Raw genomic sequence first — 20,638 nt, 5'->3', positions numbered from 1 at the left:
GAAATGTTCATATAAGTTTTATACTTTTATCCTCATATATATGTGTCTTTGAGGTTTTGTAAAAGATACTGATAGGGGTTCCCTTTTCCTAATAAATTTGTCCCAATTTAGCATAATTTGCTGGCTTAACTTTTGTTATCTTTAGCTTTCTCTCCCTTAAAACTATTTTTTAGTTTCCTTTTTCTATATTGTTTTATTTTTATATTATTTTATTTGTCTTTTTTTTTTTTTTTTTTGTAAAATAAGTTCAGTCGACACGTGGTACAATTGGAGATCCCCATGTCTGCACACACACATTGTTTCTTTCTTGGTCCCTTAGGGAATCAGAGTTGGCAGGGTGTTTTCAGAGGGAAGAGAAAGGAGCTTTTTCAGGAGAACTTTCTTTGTTCAAGTAGATTAAATAATGACCCTGCAAAGATGCGTGATAGCAAGATTTGCAAGTTTATCAGGACTTAATGACTGTCTCCATTTTGGGCTAACATGTTCCCAGTCCTCCTCCTTCAGGCAGTCCTCCACAGGAAACCATGGGCATTGTGGTTAAATAACTATCAATAATTTAATAAGTTGAGGTTCAGTATTTTTAAGATACATTGGAACTGTTGCTTAAATTGCTTTTCCTTTTTGTATAAAGTTTGATCTTTACTGTATGAATGAAAGTAAATGAACAAAAGGGAAATATAACTCAGATAGGGAAAAGGAGAAAAGAAGGAAGGGAAAAGATATAAATTTGTATATATATATATACATAAGATAGATAAGATGTTTGTGCTACCAGTCCTATTAGCTCTTGGAACAGAACAACTAACACTCATACAATGAGATCAATTTTGCATATCTATATCTAGTAGTCTCTACTCTATATGGAGTAACTCTTCTGAAGATAACTGCAAAATAACAACCATTGTTAAGTTCCTATCATCTTGTTTTGAAAGTCTATATTGTTATTATTTTGGGTTTTTGTTGTTGTTTGTCTCTTTTGTTTCTTATTTTTTTCTTGTCTGTTTTTTGTTTCATTTTTCACTCTTTAAAATAAAAAAAAAAAACCTGGAAATCAGAGCCATGTGCAGGCTGCTGCTAGAGTGGGGACAGTCAGACCCAACTCTCTCTTTATGAGTCAACATCATTTGTGGACTGTGGAGGGAGAGAATCAGGCCTCACCACGAGGTGATCCCCACCTGAAAACCAGCATCATGTGCTGGCTGATGCCAGAATAGGGACAGCCAGACCCAAGCCTCTCTCAGTGACTCAACACCATTCATGGACTGCAGGGGTTGGGAAGAGAACAAGGCCTCACCAGGAAGCGATCCCTGCCTGGAAACCATATCATTTTCATTGTATTGTTGAGTTGGGCTTTATTCTCTTTTGTTTTGCTTGATTATGTTAAATCTGATGGCGTGAGCAGCTATTTGAAAAATAGCAAGACATATTATGGTAGCCATTTTAGATTTACTATTGGCTTGTTTTGAAGTTCTTTGTTGCAGTAATTGTTTTGTTTTTATTATTTCTATTCTACTGTGTTCTGGTCAATTTTTACTATGTCTGACGATATCTGCAGCTATTTGAAGATAACAAAAGGTATTATGGTAACTATTGTTGATTTCATAAGGTTTTTTTTTTTTTTTTTGGTACTGGGGATTGAACTCATGACCTCACATTTGCTAAGCAGACACTTAAAGTGCTAAGCTAAACCCCCAGCCTATTTCATAAGGTTTTGAAGTCCTGTATGTCTTATAATGGTTTATTTTGGTTGGTTTTATTCTGTTTTATTTTCTTTAGTTTTATTCTCTTTAAAATAAATAAATAAAATTAGCTTAAAATTTAAGAAAATAAAATAAAAGAACAAAAAGAAGAATAAATAAACTTCCCCTGCTCACTCAGCTACTGGACAGTTTAAAGACCTCTGGGCTGATAAATATAAGCCGAAAGCATTCTAGGCTATTCCACAGCCACTTCTGTCCCCTTAGCAAGATGTGAAATTGGGCATCCTTGATCTTTCTCCAGGCTTTGGGAGGTTAGGACCTCTGCATTGCCTTGTACCAGTTTATGACTCACATGGGCACTGCTTTGTTATAGTTGAATGGGCCAAAAATAGTCTGGGTTCTTGTGCATGAGAAAATAATTGTCAAGCATATACCTCATGGTAAGTAGCTACATTTATTGAAGATTATGGAATGGTAGCAGCAGGAACAAGCAGAAAGGCAAAAGAAAACAGGAGGAGGAAAAAAAACAGTAACCTCTGACAATTCAGGCTCCCAGTGTTTAAAGGATCAGACACCTCTGACTCCAATGCCTCCCATTCTGTTTCTCACTAGTGTCCGTGATCTGCCACCTTGGACATCATGACCTCTTAAAGTTTAAACATGTGGTGTTCATTAGGGTGCTGTTGTGCTTATAGTTGAATGAAACAAAGGGAGTGACTCCCTAATTTTTTTGCTTCTAACTGTATTAAATTGTCACAGTTCATGATGGTAGCATTGTGCAAAGGAAGAGATTGCTTGGAGTCAGTGTCCAATTCAAATTCCAGGAAGGACAGCCCATAAGCAAGATCTCTTAGCATAACAGTCTCATAAAGATAGCCCCAAACTGAAGCTTCTGTGGTTTTTTATTGATAGAACCATGAAGTAAGGATAAAGGACAAAAGAAGGACATCTGTGCAGGAATTTATGTAGGGGACAAGAAAAGGACAGAAGGTCAGGGTGGTCTGTTACATGATTGATCTTAGGGCCAATCTAAGTGATAAATAAGAGTATGGGGAAGAGAGGGCTAGAGCATTTATTCCTTAACACAATGCATTTTGATCCTACTTGGACTTGTGGCCCTATAGCCTATCTTTTAATCTCTAACCATGCATTCTGGAAGATTTTGGTGCATGGCTCCAGAAGTCCTTATGTCTGTGTATCTGTCTCATACATACCTCTGGTCAATACCACCATACTTTAGAAACCAAGTACTCAAAAACTGCTGAAAAAGGGAAGTGGGCCACAGTTGGTCTACAACTCTCCTGGCATACTTTAGCTAGCCAATAGGCCATCTTGGGAGCAGTTTGAACAACATAAGGAAAGGAGACAATGCTACATAGGCCAGACTCCTGGGATAGGCTCCCTAGGACTCTCACTCTCACCTGGAAGAGAAATCTCAGGATGGAAGTCAACTGCAGTTGGGGATCCAGGGAATCTGTGTACTGTAACTAGAAAAAGAGACAATCAGCAACACAAAAATAGGCAACGCTTTCCCCTATCCTTCCAAGTACCAGGGAACATTGTGTCTCTGTGGCATCTTACCTACTGTCAACTACACATCATTGACAAGAGATAACCCCTACTTTAGGCAGACAGAGTCTAAACATTGCAAACTTAAACTTGCAGGCAGGGACCCATGGTTCACATCCCTGGAAACATGGAGCAGGGGAAAAGAGTCAGTGGAGCTTGACCAGAGTGGGCATTTCCCTATTTTCCCAAACACCAGAAAGATCTGAGATTGCCTGAAATCTTCTCCTCCACCCACCACCCTCTGTGAGCAAAGGAATCCCTTGAATCCCTTTGCAGAATTTGAGACTTGTGACAAGTTCTATGGGTTGGAAAGTAGAGAACAGAAAGAATTGTTTTGGGTAGAGGCCTTTTGGTGATATTCCTGGCAGAAGGCCTCTTGAGGGAGAGCATGGAGACAACTATTGGTTTTGCTCTGGAGAAGGAAGGGCGATGACAGGTCACTGACAGAAGTGACAGAAAACTGGGTGTTAGGCAAAATGCATCATATCCTCTTGTCAAATTGATTAAAGTGGTTGGATCTTGGGACAGGTACACAGGGTTGCATTGGGCTATAACCAAATTTCGGCTTGCACCCAGTATGTGGGTCAAGAGAGATTGACAGCCCTCACTCCTTCCAAGCAGGCAGTCAAGCAGTCTATAGGGATGAAACCGCTTGGCTGCCTGCAACCAGACAATGACCACAGCATAAAGGGAACTTCAAGGACACTCTTGACCATGTGGTATAGCAGCAAAGTAAGGATTTTTTGTTTATTTGCTTGTCTATTCTGGGTTTTCTTTGAATTTTGCTTTCCTTTTCTTTAGTTCTTACTTTTTTATCAATATTATTTTTATTGTTAATTTGTTCCTTTATTTTGCTATTTTTTAAACTTTCTTTTTTTTCTCTGTTCTTTGTTCTTCAATCGTACTCATTTTCCCTATCCACCTGTATTTCCTCTTTTCTTCTTCACCTTTCACATAACACACACACACACACACACACACACACACACACAGAGAGAGAGAGAGAGAGAGAGAGAGAGAGAGAGAGAGAGAGAGAGAAAGGGGGGGGGAGAAAATAGAGAGAGAGAGAGCACAAGTACCTGTATATGTACAAAAGACAATTAAGAACATACCAATGCTTTAACTTAAACAGTAACACTGATGACCATGTCAGGGTAATTCTTAACAGATTTGTGCTTAGAAGAGCCAAAGTAAACTACCTACAAATATATTAACAGGTTCTGACAATTTCACAGCTTTTCTCAATATCTGATTACACTTCTTTCCCTTTGCATCCCTCCCCCAACCCGCCTCCACAAACATTGTCTGAAATCCCTTAACATTCACACTTTGCACCAACTATAAAATACTGCCAATACAGTCCATCTGCTATTTATTTTTTACTCACTGACATTTCTATTATCTTCATTTCTTTTTACCTACTTATACACTAACTTTCACCTTATTTTTTCCTTCCTTTCTACTTCTAAATTTCTGACAAGCAACTAATGAAAATACAGTATAGTTTGTAGAGCACATTGATTTATGAGGAGGAATGTCAAAACAACTTTTAATGTTTATTTTTGATGTATGGTTGGATATCTGGATGCTGTTATAATCAGTAGCAGTTCTCTCCTTAAAACACAGTGATTGAGTCCAGTCCAATTTAACTCAATAGGTTGAAGTGGTGGGTGATGTTTCTTAACAAATAAACCCGTGATCACATCTTGGAAAACATGTTAAGTATGAGATCATCAAATCAAAAATAGAGTGTCAACTCTATTTGACCTCAACCCTCAGCCCACACACATAAAAAATACCAAAAAAAGGCAACAAAATGCCTCCAAAGACTCTCAACACTCCCAAAGCAAATCCAAGGGACACAAAGCTGTATGACATCATTAAGAAGGAAAGAAGGCCAGCTATGGTGGTGCATGTCTGTAAACCCAGCACTCAGGATGCTGAGGCAGGAGGATCTTATCAAGTTTGAGGCCAGCCTGGACTACAAAGTGAGCTGAAGCTCAGCCTGAATTGCATAGAAAGATCCTGTCTCAAAACTAAATGAAAAAATAGATAAAGGAAAGAAATTCAGTGAGCTCAAAAATGATATAACAAAACAGAAGGGAATTTAAAAATTGACCAATGTAGTTAAACAAGAGTCAAAAAAATTACAAGAGCAAACAAAAACCACTCAAAACATGAATAAAAAATTTACTAAAGAAATACATGAAATGTTTCCAAACAGAAATTCCAACGATAATGTAGAAAATTCTATTGAATATATAAACAGCAAAAGTGACTAATGTGAAGCGACAATATCAGACTTCAAGGACAAATTGGCAGCACAAGAGTATATACTCAGGGAAACTTTAAAAACAATATGAGCAAAAGAAAAATTAATCCAAGATAATGCAGAGAAAACTAACCTAAGTCTAAGTGAAGTTAGAGAAAAATTAGAGGACAGCATGCATTGAATAAAAATCTCTTTACAGAAATCACTGCCGAAATATTTCTAAGTATGGGGAAAAAACTCAACAGAGAAGAAAGCAAGAGTTACAGAACCCCAAATAATAATAATAGTAATAATAATAATAATAATAATAGAAGAAGAAGAAGAATATAAATATCATAGAAAAAATTTCGGGATTCCAACATAAAGACAGAATGTTAAAATCTGTCAGAGAAAAGCAAAAGAAAATCACTTATAAAGATAAACCCATTAAGACTACAGCATACTTTTCAAAATAGGAGACATTGGAGTAAAGTGTTTCAAACCCTAAACAAAACAACTTCCAACCTAGAATAATATATCTTGAAAAACTATTGCAATGGTTTGATACATTGTGTCAATTTGAGAATTGAGGAGTTTAGAAGTTTAACTAAGTGATTCAGCTAGCAGGGCAGGGTCCTCACTTGGTAAACATCTTAAATCTGTGCAAAAAGAGGGGAAGGAGATGATGTGAGTGCTATACCTGCCCCAGGGACCGATCCTGCTTAAAATATAAGGGAGGAAAATAGTCTTGCTCTCCTCACTGGACTCTTCTCCTGTTTTTTTTTTTTTTTATTTTATTTAAGGAGAAAAAAAACAGAAAAAGAATACAAGTTATACAGAATTTCAGAAAAAAATAAACAGTAGGAAATCACTAGTTAATAGATTACATATTGTTATCTTAGAAATAGTTGTTCAAGTTACAAAATTAAAGCATATAAAGTGGACTTTCAAACAGTGAGACTGCAAACAGTTTAGTTCAATGATCCAACAAAACTCAGTAATATGGTTATCTATTTTATACAATTAAATATATATGCAGTTATATTCTTTAGGGCACTTTCTTTTCCTCTCTTTTGTACAATGACAATTACACATTTTGGGTTTTATTATTCCCACAGTTCTTATTACTTTTTTTTTAAGAAAGTAAAACCAAATGTGACATAACAGGACAGAGTCAGTCAAATCAAAAGGATGGACATAATAGATAATGTAAAAACAAAATACAAAGTGAACAACTATAGTTACCATACTGCCTCTTGCTATCTTAAAAAGATAGCCTGTATCATCGATTATAATAAAATTGAACAAAACAGTAAAGAATAAAACCAAAACATTGGAGATATTACAGGGCTTTAAAAGAAGATAATAGTCAACCAGAATGGGTGTCAAAATAAATCTTATTGTCTTCACAGTTGTTGCCTATACTTTCGAATTTGGTACTATCAAGCAAAGCAGAATAGAGGAAAATCAGTTACAACAAGATGGTGAGAGCAATACAGGGTTTCAAATCAAGTTAATAGGAAATGAAAGTGGGTTACTATAATGTATCCTGCTATTTTTATTTTTCCCTTAATTAAAAAGATAAAAATAAGAAAGTAAATAATTAAAAAAAAGGAGATTGAGATAAAAGAGGGCATAACAACAAAACAGCGCAGGTCAAAGCATAACTATTAGATATTCTGACATAAAAGTAGTTACCATAGTGTCTCTTTCCTTGAAATCTTTGAGTATAACTTCGTATACTGTAGCACCAAACATATCAAGACAATGTAAAACCATTCAAGAGAATGACAGTATTACAGAGTATTTAGAGCCAACTATCAGAGAATGAACAATGGTTTCTGTATAATTTCCTTGTCTATAAAATTTTTTGCTTATATTATCACATATAATAAAATCCAGTAAGATACAATCTGTTAAGACTGATGGAGACAGAAGAATAAAAGCTTGATGGGACTTCAAAACAAAATGATACTAAATCAGCACTAGCTATTATGATGTCTTATTTTCTCCAAAATAGCTATTCCTACCATCCAATCTTCTCTGCCTCATTTCTGTTGAGCTCTTTTTCTGTCATTTGTTGTCAGTTTGTCTTCTTCATTTCACTTTCTGCTCCATTCATTGTGGCCTCTCTGCCACTGTTTCTGGAATCTTGGTATTTTCCTTTTTTAGAATATCCTGCAGTATTCTCTGTAGAGTTGAATTGGCGGTTGCAAATTCCCCTAGTTCCTCTTTATCCTGGAAGCACCTTGTTTTTCCATCAATTTCTAGGGACAGTTGTGCAGGATATATCAATCTTGGCTGGAGGTTGTTATCTTTCAAAGCTTGAATTATTTTCCCCCACATTCTTCGTGATTTGATGGTTTGTGCTGGGAAGTCTGCTGTAATTCTGGTGGGTGTTCCCTTGTAAGTGATCTGTTTTTTGTCTCTGACGGCTTTTAATATTGTGTTCTTATATTGGATTTCTGGAATTTTTATTATTATATGCCTGGGTGTAGCTCTGTTTGGGTTGTAGGTGGCTGGGGTCCTGTATGCCTCATATATCTGAGTATCTTTACCTTTTGCTAAATTAGTGGAATTCTTTTGGATTATTTCTGTGAATAGCTTTTGTAGTGCATTTGTTTATGTCCCTACTTCTTCTTTTATGTTCTTAATTCTTAAGTTATAGATCTTCTTATCATCTTCTAGCCTTTGTATTATTGCTGTTTGTTTTCTTGTTATTTTTAAGAAGTTTTTCATTTCATGCTCCCACATTACAAATCTGTCCTCCAGATCAGATAATCTATCCTTAGTTTCTTTCAAGCTGTTATGCCAGCTTTCAATAGAGTTTTTAGTTTCCTGGTAATCTCTTTGAACCTGCTTCATGTATTCTATGTTTTCTCTATTTTCTCCATCAAACAATTCTCTCCTTTTTTTCTGTTCTTCCATTTTACCATCTGTTTTTTCCTGGGCAGTGCACAGCATGTCTCTAACTATTCTACTTATATCTTACTTTATTTCATTAAATACTTCATTTTTAAACTCGTCTATGAGCCTCTGGAGATATCGCTTTATGTCTATTGGTGCCGTGTCTGATATTGCATGTTTTCTGTCCTCCTTTGCATTTCTCTTTCCTGGATCAGTGTTCTTAGGATTGCGGACTGAGGAACCTTTCTTGTTGCTTCCTCTTCCCATGCTTTTTATTCCATCCATACAAGCAAATATAGGAGGCCCAGTTTTTCTTCTGTTTGTCTGTTACAGTTTGTTTGAATTGTTCCAGGCTAGGTGTTCCCACCCAGTGCAGTGTACTAGGGATACCTAGACCTGGGCAGCCTCTGCTGGGCCCACCCCTTCAGGTCAACCTGCCGAAGGCTTCACCACTAGGGTGCACCTCCAGGCACTGGGACCTGGTTTGGGGTAGCCTACTGGGTCTTAGTCAGTGGCGTCACCCAGGCCAGGCACTCCGCAACCAATCCCACTTGAGAGGGGAATATGCAAGTAAAGTTACTGCAGCTTCCTGTTCTGGCAAGTCTGCCCGGTTCCAGTGTGTCCTTTGCTGGATTCTCCTACTCTATGGAAGGGTCCCCATTCTGCTCACTCACCACAGGTCGATGCAGGGCTCCTGGCCAGTCCTGCTCTCAACTCCGTTCGCTGATTCCCACTCTTAGAGCTTTCGCGTGTGTCTTTCTCTGCCTTGCCAATTTGAACACAGAAGTAGCAGCAGGAAATTCAAATCATGGCTTCCAGTGGCATGGGTTTCAACTTTGGTGCTGAGATTTTATCTGTTCCTGTTATAGCACCAGGATTGCATTTCCAGTTGGTTTCTCTTAGCTTAGTTTGTTCCTGGGTTGGCAGGGTGTATCTCCCCATTGTTAGGACTCCTCGTACTGCACCATTCCTGGATTCTCAATGGGGTATCTCAGAGAGCCTCCATAGCTGCTGCTATCCATCCACCATGTTCTCCTGGAAGTCCTTTTTTTTTTTTTTTTTTTTTTTTTTTTGCTGTCTTCTACTACCTTGAACTCTTCTTACTTGTGTCATACCACCCTTACTTGGAGTCAGCTGATTATGGACTGAAACCTCCACAAACTGTAAGCTAAATAAACCTTTCTTTCCTTAATTTTGGGTGTGGGTATTTTATCTCAGTAAGGGAAAAGTAACCAAGACAACTAGATTCCAAAAATCTATGAAGAAACAAGTACATTCCATGACAAAAAAATGTTTTAAGAAATTCGTGACCACCAAACAAGCACTCCAAAAATTTCTCAAGGATATCCTAGACAGAGACAGTGAAGCTTATGTAGGCAAAAAGTCTGAATGAATACATCAAACAGGTTAGCAGTTAAACAAAAAAGGGAGAAAAGGAATTAGAAACAGAAAAATAACACCACAGGAATAGCTCAATATCTTTCTACAATAATTCTCAGCATAAATGGTGTCAACTCCCTAGTTAAAAGACACAGATTGGAAGACTGGATTAAAAAACAAAATGGAACGGTTTGCTACTTCAAGAGATACATCTAATCCAAAAATTCACAAACTAAATTTTGCAGAGTGGAAAACAACACTGCATGTACCAGGACCCTGAGAACAAACTTATTCTCTAAGTGGACTTCAAGCTAAAAATGATCAGAAGAAGCAAAAAAGTCACTACATATTAGTTGAGGGAACAATTCAACAGAAAGAGATAACAATTATAAGTAGGTATGCACTGAAATCTGATCCACCCAACTTCCTAAAAACGCATTACTGGGTATAGAAGATCTAATAATCACCAACACAATCATCATGGGATACCTTAACACCCCACTTTCACAAATAGACCCATTAGAAAAAATATGAACAAAGAAATACAAGAGATAAACCTCAAACAGAACAAAAGATATAATAGATATCTACCATGTTCTATCCTCCTATAACAAAAAAAACACATTCTTCTCAATAGCACACAGTACTGTCTCCAAATAAGAGTAAATACTAATTCAAAAGTTGCTGAAATAATTACAAAAAAAACAAAATTATTCCAGGATACTATCAGATCATAGTTGCCTAAAAGTCTAAATCAATTGCAAAAGAAAACATAGAAATTTTACAACATCTGGACACAAATAACACACTCCAGAAAATTCAATGAGTCATAAAAGAAATTTAGCAATTCCTAGATTCAAATGATATCATCAGTACAACATTCCAGAATCTATGGGGCATAATGAAAGCAGTCTTAAGAATGAAGTTTATTTCTGTGAGTATTCACATTAGAAAAGCAGAGTGAGCTCAAATAAAATGACCTGATTCACTTCAAGGTTCTGGAAAATCAAGAATAGCCCAAACCCAAACCTAGTACAAGGAAAGGAATAAAAAAAATCAGAATAAAAATTAATGATATTGAGACTGAGTAAATAATACTAAGAATCAAGGAATGAGCTGATTCTTTGAAAGAATAAACAAAATAGATAAATGCAGCCAAACTTCCCAAAAAACTTTTAAAAAGACCAATATCAATGCAATTATAAATGAAAAAAGAAAGGGGCTGGGGTTTAGCTCAGCAGCATAAGCACCTGCCTTGCAAGCAGGCAGTCATGAGTTCAATCCCCGGTACCAATAAAAATGAAAAAGACAAAAAAAAATGAAAAAAGAAAAATTATAATAGACACTGCTATAATCATTAGTTACTACTATAAAATTTTTTCCTCTAACAAACTGGAAATCTAGAAGAAATGGGACAGATTCCTAGACACATATGAATTACCAGAATTGAATCAAGAAGACAAAATCTTGGAGCAGTGCAATAACTGTAAATGATATTGAGGCAGTAATAACACACTTACCATTGGCCCATAAGCCAGTAAACTCACTGCTGAACTCCAAAAATTTCAAGGAAGATATAATGCCACTACTCCTCAAAGTCTTTAACAAAATGGAAAGAAACGGAGCATGTTCAAATTCATTCCTGAAAACTAGAATTACACTGATTCCTAAAAACAGAAAAGGATCCAAGTAAAAAGTAAACTACAGGCCAATATCTTTAATGACCATAGATCAAAAATCCTCAAAAGACACTGGCAAACAGAATGCAACAAATCATCAAAAATATTGTACATCATGACCAAGTAGGCTTCATCTCAGGAATTCAAGGATGGCTCAACATACATAAATCCATGAAGATAATACATAAATAGAAGCAAAGACAAAAAGTCATATGATTACTTCAATAAATGTAGAAAAGTTTTTGACAAAAATCTAACATTGATTCCTGATAAAAACCCTGAAAAAATAAGTATAGAAGGACTTTCTTTGAATCTGATAAAGGCTATTTGTAATAAATCTACTGTCAACATCATATTAAACATGACAAAAGCTGAAAACTTTTCCTTTAAAATCAGGAACAATGCAAAGATGTCCATTATTACCATTTTGTTCAATATGGCACATAAAATATTACCAAGAGCAATAAAGCAAAAGAAAGAAATAAAAGGGATGCATATCTAAAAGGAAGAATTCAAATTATCATTACTTGTATATGACATAATCCTGGTGATGCTGTATATCTGGATGTCTCCCAAAGCCCCATAATCTCAAAGACTCAGCTTTTGTTAAGATATCTGGATTATGGGAATCTTTCACCCAGGTATTCCTCTGTAGGTATTTTCCTCGCAAAATTCAAAAGCCTTCTATCCTTATGATATACCCAGCATCATAACACATAATAACTAAATCTTTGAGGTGGCCTACATATCCATGAAGAGATGAATGGGTAAAGATAATGTGGTATGTATACATAGTGCAGTACTACTCTTCCATAAAGTTGGATAAATTTGAGTCATTTGTAGGAAAATGGATGCACCTTCAGACCATAATATGAAATGAAATAAGTCAGACATGTGCGCTTAAATATAGAATAACTTTTCTTCTATGAGAAACCCAAAGTATAATTTTAAAACAAAATAAAAAGTAGGAAATAGGAAACAAGGAGATAGATCCTTTGCAAATGGAAAGTGAATCTGGAGACAGACGAGAGGGGAAGTGTAATAAAAATGTTTGTGATATGTTAAATGCATATATCTATTCCCTAGGATAAATGTGACCATTATGCACTGCAAACATGTGGTAATAAAAATTAAAAACATAAACAAATAAAAAATCCCAAAATTGGAAAAAAAAGAAGAGAAAATGACTGAGCTGAAATAAACTCTGGTGTTTCTGCAGCTGAATAGGATAATTGTAGAGCCCAAGAATATTTTATATAGTCAGCTTTCTATTAGTATAACAAAATATCTAAGATGATCAACTTTAAAAGAGGAAAGATTTATTTTGGTTTTCAGTTTATTTATTAAGTTTTAGTCCATGATCAGTTGGCCTATTACTTTTGGGCATGTGGCAAGGCAGAAGTTCATCATTGCAGGAGTACATGGCAGAGCAGGATTCCTACCTCATGGCAGTCAGAAAGAAAAAGAGAAAGTAAGCAGGAGAGCAGAGTTCTGATATACCCTTCAAGACCATGCTTACAATGACCTAACTGTCTTTCATATAGCTCCCATCTCTCAAAGGTTTCACCACCTCCCACCACAGGTTGGGGACCAAACTTTAAAACGCATGGGCCTTCTGGGAACATTCAAAATATAAATTATAACAAATTTGAGAATGGATGCTCAAAGGCTCCAAACAGAAAGAAATGAGATACAAATGATAATTACCCTGATTTGTTCAGACCACATTGTACAAGTTTGTTTAAGTATTGCACTGTACCACTTAATACAGTGGTGCCTCAGTTCATGAATGTCTTAGTTAGTTTTCTTGTTGTTGAGACAAATATCCAAAACCCAAGGTTAAAGGAGGAAGTATTTATTTAGCTCATAGTTTGTAGAGGTTTCAGTCCCTAATCTGCTGGCTGTAAGGCAGACTGTCCCATGGCAGAGGGTGGCAGTTTAGCGCAGCAGAAAACAGCAAAAGCAACAGAAGCAAAAGGGGAAACAAGTCTCTTTCTGCCCATTTTATTTTATCCAGACTATTGGGATTAAGGCGGTGTAAATCTAATCAATGGAGTGATCCAGTGATCACTCACTCTTAATGCTAGTACCCTTAATCCCATCATTGCACTATGAATCAATCAGAAACTGTAGATTCAGCTGCCTCCAAGAAAACCTGAGATAGCATCAAGATTTGGAGGGACATCTAGACACAAACCATAACAATGAACTTAATTCTTTCCATAATTTTGGCCCAGATTCTGTAGTTTCTTTACCCTCTAGTCTCAAACAATTAGTGACAAACCCGTTCCTATTTTCTGTATTTACCTCCACCTCCTTCCTTTCTCCATTCCTGCCCTTGTCCAGCTGGCTCCTTACCCTATTCCCTAGTCCTTTTACATTTCCCTGAAGTTTTATAATTATTTCTGCATCAATATCTAAGCTAGTTTATCTCTCTCTTACCTCTCTACCATGTACCTCATCCCTAGGCTTCCTCAGTGCTTTGCTCAAGAATGCCAAAAATCGAGGCCAGGCATAGTAGCTCACACCTGTATTCCCAACACTCAGGAGGCTGTGGTAGGAAGATCTTTGCAAGTTTAAAACCAGCGTGGGTAGGGGCTGGGGATTTAGCTCAGCGGCATAAGCGCCTGCCTTTAAAGCAAGCAGTCAGGAGTTCGATCCCCGGTACCAATAAAAAAGGAAAAAGACAAAAAAAAAAAAAAAAAAAAAAAACAGCATGGGTTACAAAGTGAGCTCAAGGTGTGATAGTTCGGACCCTGGAATAAAGCCCAAGGAAGCAAAAAATTAAAATTTGGGGAGCAAAGGATTTATTTAGGCCAGACCTGGCAATGAGTCTCCGGGAGCCAATTTGGAGACTGCGCACCCTGAGCCTGGAGAAGGGGATTTTAAAAGCTGGAGAAGGGGTGGGGGGCACAAAAGAAACCCACAGAGCTGTTAAGCTGTTGACCCAAATCTGGAAACTGTAAGGCTGTCCACTTAGTTCTGACAACATCGGGAGCCTTTGGTGCCTTTCACGTTACTCCCATCCTGCAGATAAGGATTATCTTGGAATAGCACATCTGCAATAACATTTGGTAAGGTTAATTATTGGACAGCTTGCTAGCAATAACATGTGGAAGGCAGGGAGGTGGTTAATTATCTTGGGACAGCTCGTTAACACTAACATGTGGGAAGGGGTCGAAAGTTACAAGAAGCTGAAACTTAAGTTTTTACAAGGATTTGGAACCTAACCCTTTTGGTGCATTAGGGTTAAGCCATAACATTTTTGTAATTTATTTGAAGTTAAGCATTTCTTAAGAACAGCACAATTAGCACATTTTTTGACAGACTACCACCGGGTAGGGAAAGGGGGAAGGCAGTACGGTGCATCACAAAACAGAAAATACGGCAAGATTACATTTCTTAGGGAGAGCAAGGTCAGGTAAGGGTTGTGCTAATAAGCAAGTCTCCCTGCATACAAGCAAGTTTAGATAAGAAGAAATCCTGTTTTCCTCAGCAGAGAATGGGGAAGCCTAGGAGTAATTAACAACTCCTGTTAGCTTATCTTAGAATGGCATCTGTTATTTGTAGAGGGCAACAATGGTTAACATATCAATTAGGTAAGGTTTTGCAATTCTTTACAGAGAAGAGCATTGATTAACATATCAATTAGGTCACCCAGAGGGAGAAGGAAAACACATATACAGTAAGGCCATGTTACAGGCTTTGCTATAATACACATATAATGAAGCTATTTTTCTTAGAGTACAACAAAGGCCAGCCCAAACTGCATAGTGAGATCCTGTCTCAAGACACGCAAAATAAAAAAATCCAGAATCCAGCAATTCTATTTTGCAGAATCTGGGCCACAGTCATGGGAAGAATTAAGTTTGTGAGTCAAGACACCATTGTATATACAATTATTACATGTTGTCTTAGTTGCTTTTTACTTGTTGCTGAGACAAAATACCTGAAGCCCAAGTTGGGAAAGGAAAGGTTTATTTCTTACAGTTTTTGGAGGTTTCAGTCCACACTCAGTTGGCTCCAAGGCAGGCTGGCATGGCTGGGCCACAGTTCATGGTGGCTGCAAACAGCAAACAGGAACCAGCAAAAGAGCAAGACACACCTTCTTCCTGCCATTAATTACATCCTGGCTCCACCCCTATGTAGGTGTAGCACTGACACCATCAATCCAAGCACTAGACAATGAACCATCATATAAGCACAATGCAAACTCATGAGGCCTGGGGGCCACAGATAAGGAAAAAACAACAAAGCAAAATTTCTTCCAAAATTCTTTCCATCTTCCTTGACATTCCTACAACCATAAATATTTTTCAGATGACTATCATCTTGTGTTTAAATGAGACAAAACCACCATTCATGTCATGTCTCACATTCACTCAGCCCACCACTCAGTAAGCAGGTTGACCTGAGAGTATGTGTCTAACTCTGCCTTGCTTCTCACTTTCTGTTGTAGGGCTTCCCAAAGGTGGGAACCTGTTCTGCAATTATCAAATGTGCACAACTCTGGAGGTACACGGAAATTAATCCTCCATGTAACTGACCAAAGGAATATGGCAGCTGTAGAAAGTCCTTCAGTGCCCAGTGATACACATTTGTAATCCCAGCTGTTTGGGAGGCTGAGGAAGAAGGATCACAAATTCTTAAGGCCAGAGTGGACAATTTGAGCAAATTCTGCCTCAAAAGAAAGATAAAAAAATAACAAGGGAGGCTCGGGGTTTAGCTCAGTGGTGTAATCGCCAGCTTGGCAACTGAAAGTTTGTGAGTTTGATTCCTGGTACAAAAAAAAAAAAAAACCCTCAAGGGCTTAGTGATGTAACTCACTGTTAGAGTACTTGCCTACATGTGCAAGGCACTGTGTTTGATCCCAAATACCATAAAAAAGACCTGGAGTGAATAGTTTAGAAGTATAGTCTACATGTTTCAACACATGCTGGATGACTCATTTAGAAAACATACTCTTGTGATAACTTTCCTTCTTTTTTGCTTCCCTCCTCCACTACTATTTAGTGGAATCACTTTCCAACATCAGTACATTCATTGAAGGATTTTGAGGCTGTGCTTTGTGGAAGAAATCCAGGAATAGACAGAATACTACCGCAATAAAATATATTTAACTTTTTTAAGCACAGTTTACTATTTTCTCTATTATTTGTCTCCAAAGAGTCCTTTGAATTACAGTCATATTAACACACTGTCTTCACTGAAAAGTTTTAATAATTTGTTTACTTATAGTTCAGAAAATCCAGAGCCTTGTTACATGCTAGACTAGTACTCTACCCCAAAGCTATACTCGCTTCACAATTTTTTAATGAAGACATTCTTATAGTTGTTTATAAGAATGTATGAGATTATTGTATTTTAAAAATTACAAAGGCTATTTTTAGCACATGGGCTTTTGTACTGATCTTTTTCTACTTTAGGTTGTAAGATGATTGCTACAATGTTGCACTCCAGACATCCTGTCTGAGATTCAAGACAAGAAGAAAGGGATAGGCCATGCAAACTGCACCTGCCTCATCTTTTTAAAAAAGGTTTCCCAGAAGCTCCCTACTAAATCCTGCTTTGTTCTCATTAGCTGAAAATGAATTACATGGCTATCTTGTTTATAACTGCATTTGCCCATATTAATTTTTTTTCAAATCACAGACATTGGCTGAGGATTTAGCTTAGTGGGACAAGTGCCTTCCTGGTGAGCACAATGTCATGAGTTCAATCCCTGGTAAAAAAAAATCGTGGACATTCCCAGTACAGCAGTTGACATTTGTTAGTCCATAATATTCACAAACTTAACATATGTCCTGGGAAATTAGTAAACATGACTGCCATAATTGACCTGAATCAATCATGATTCATTCCCTGGGCCTAGGCATGTTGCCACACTGAACAAACACGGAGTTCTGTTAGGAACAATGAGGGGGGAAATTTGCATGTTGTGTAGGAAATTAAATTCTTATGTGTCCCTTAATCCTTATATTTACATAATATTTTTATAAGCTGATTTTTGTTGTCTATTTTTATTTTATTTTATTTTTTAAGACAAAGCCTTGCTGTGTAGTTCAGGCTGGCCTTGAACTAACTATGCAGTCTAGAATTTGCTGTGATCCTTCTCCCTCTACCTTCCAAGTGCTGGGATTATAGGTGTGCACCACTATCCCTGATATAAACTGATTTTATTTCATTCAGTATATCATGGTTATCACTATATGTGAGCGCAACAATTTATTTATTTATTGTTGTATTGGGGATTGAACCTAGAGCCTTTGCACTGAGCTACATTCCAGAAATTGTTGTATTTTTAAATTTTGAGATGAAGTGTCACAAAGTTGTTAAATTACACAGCCTGAGTTCAAATATACAGTCCTCCTGTCTCAGTCTTTGAGAGTGCTGAGGTTCCAGGTGTGTACCACCACCCTCAGTTCTACCTTCTCCTTTTTTTTTAAATCAGTACCAGGGATCAAACTCAGGACTGCCTGCTTGCAAGGCAGGTGCTTATGCAGCTGAGCTAAATCCCCAGCCTTTCAAAACAACATATGCTGAATCACTTAGGCCTGTGCTAATGCCTGAAACTTCCTTTGAAAGGTATGAAAAACAAGTTAGGGTGAGATCAGTGGATCAATGGCTTCATAGGTAGTTAAAAGTGACTGAGCTGTGCATAGTGGTGCACACTTCTAATTACAGCACTCAGGGTTCTTGAGGCAGGAATATCATTACAAGTTTGAGACCAGCCTGGCCTACAAAGTGAGCTTGAGACCAGTCTGAACTGCATAAAGAGACTGTCTCAAAAAAACCAACAAAACAAACAAACAAACAAAAAGATGTGACAAAGCAGAAATAGTCGTAGGCGAATTGTGGGATCTAGGTACCGTGTATACGTCTTCATTATAATATATTTTCACATTTTATCTTACTATTCTTTCAACTTTTCATATACTGTATTGGAATATTTTTATAATAAAATTTTGGTACAGTATTAATAAAACTGAATATTCATACATATAAATGTATAAGTATATGAAAATAAATAGAAAATGATCCATTTTGCTATTAAGCTTTGATTTTTTAGGACGTTTAGTTTTTCAATATAATTTTATAAATTAAAAAGCAAATATTATTGTTCTATGGAGAATATCCATGATTTGAAGAGATCAATATGAGCATACAATATTATGTGTTCTTGAATATATTTATAATTGAAAACAATATTGTGGCAATATTTACCTTGTTTTTTCATGTCTTTCACATAATTTTGTCTCTTGATGTACTTGGGAATTTTAACGGAATGCCTGTGCAAAAATACAGAGCATTCAAGTTCAACTTTTACTTATTTCCTACCTTGTTGGTTAAACAGGGAACATATGGGGCTGGGAATTTAGCTTAGCGGCATAAGCGCCTGCCTTGCAAGTGCACGGTTGTGAGTTCAATCCCCGGTACTGATAAAAGAAAATAAATAAACAGGGAACGTGTATGTTAATCTGAAAGTGATATAGGGGAATGAAACTCCCAACCTACTAGATATCTGGTATGAGTTTGTGTTCTCTAAAATTGAAGAATGAATTTTAGGAAGAATGGCGGTTAAGAGCTAAATATATTTATTGAGAAAAAGAAGGCTTCTGTCTGGGAAGAGAGACAGACAGGGTCCAGAGTGGTTTGCCAAAGACTGTCTTTTCTAGTGACTTTTATAGAGCAAAACCATGAGGTAAGGCAGGTCCACAGTGGGAAAAAATGGGAACTCACAAAGCTGGCATGAGATGGGACAGCACTATGGTTAACCAATAAGATTAATTGTTCAGATAAAATTGACCAAATCAGGGACAAACAGGGAAGCAAGTCACATTGCAAGTAGGCATACTTTAAAAGCATTGACTCTTTCTGTAGGGGATTGGGATGGTGACACCTGGCTTACTCAAGGTGATCCATACCTATTTAGAATATTAATCCTTGATGTTTATACTTAGGGTATGGCTGCATTTGTTTTGTCTTTTGTCTTGAGGTCCGGCTCACAGCAGAGGTATCTGTCTCCTCCAAGGTTGTAAGGTATGTGGTGCACTGGCTCCCTTGAGGACTTGGCCCTGTCTGACCGCCTATAATATTTCTATCTAACTCAGTTGCCTGTAACAAAAGGACACAGATAACCTGAATACTGATTGCATCAACAGTTGCTTTGCAACCTGACTTCCTAGCCCAGTGATGAAGCAATCTTGAGCCTGAAACACTGAGGACATCCAGGGGTGAGGTATATGGTGGATGCATGAGGGAGATAAATTAGCTTGGAGATTGGTGTAGAAATGATTATAAAACCAGGAAAATGTGAAAAGAGTAAGGAATAGGGTAAGGAGTCAGCTGGGCCAGGGCAGGAATAGGGAAAGGAAAGAAGTGGAGGTAAATAGAGAAAGTAGGGAAGGGTTTGTCACTAGGTGAGACTGGAGGGCAGAGAAACTATGTATATTTACACCAGGAAGAATGGAGTATTTATGTAGAGAAGTTGTATAGTTTGGAAGCAACTAGTGGCAAGAAAAGGAAGTATCTATACTGAAAGTGGGAAATGAGTAGTTTATAGGGATGGAGTGTGGTTTGTGTGTTCGAGAGAGATTAAGCCAGTGGGCATGGAAGGAAGTATCAAGCGGGACCACTGGCCTTGGGACCTTAGAAAGCATGGACAAGGGTGGCTCTGACCCCAGAAGAGGAGACAGCATTATTTATCATTTTCAGAACAGTGCTGAATAATAGCTGTGATCTCCAGGGGTGTGGTGGTACATTCCTGAAGTGAGGCAGGAGGAGCTCAGGTTTGAGCCTGTGCTGGGCAATTTAGCAATTTAAGGAAGGGTAGGGTATGTAGTTCAGTGCAAAGGCCCTACCTTCAATCTCCAGTAACACACACGCACATACACATACTTATACATACTGGCATTCTTGCCTTGTGCTTGGCATTAATGGAAATGCCAGCTATATCATGTTAGTTTTGGTTTGGAGACAGATATTCTTTGTCATGTTAAATAAGTAGCTTTGTAGGCCTATTTCACTTATGTTTTTGTTTCCAGATAAGAAAGTGGAATTTTTCAGCATCAAAATGATGAATGTTTTTGACTCATTAAAATGATCATTATCATCATTGTGTTACCTGCTTTTGAACTAACTTTATATTTGTA

General features: G+C 37.3%; 1 long non-coding RNA gene across 2 annotated transcripts in view; it reads right to left on the bottom strand.

Moving 5' to 3' along the window:
- Positions 1-20,638, bottom strand: part of LOC134475445 (uncharacterized) — a 33,719-nt gene that overhangs the window by 10,812 nt on the left and 2,269 nt on the right. For both annotated transcript variants that reach the window (XR_010046572.1, XR_010046571.1), the window contains exon 2: positions 3,122-3,187. This is a non-coding gene — a long non-coding RNA (uncharacterized LOC134475445). The remainder of the gene's footprint in view (positions 1-3,121; positions 3,188-20,638) is intronic.

The sequence above is a fragment of the Cavia porcellus genome, unplaced genomic scaffold (genome assembly GCF_034190915.1).
Source record: "Cavia porcellus strain 051 isolate PalLab524CR breed Dunkin Hartley unplaced genomic scaffold, mCavPor4.1 scaffold_3, whole genome shotgun sequence".
Classification (NCBI taxonomy): domain Eukaryota; kingdom Metazoa; phylum Chordata; class Mammalia; order Rodentia; family Caviidae; genus Cavia; species Cavia porcellus.
This window is presented reverse-complemented; position numbering and strand designations above follow the sequence as displayed.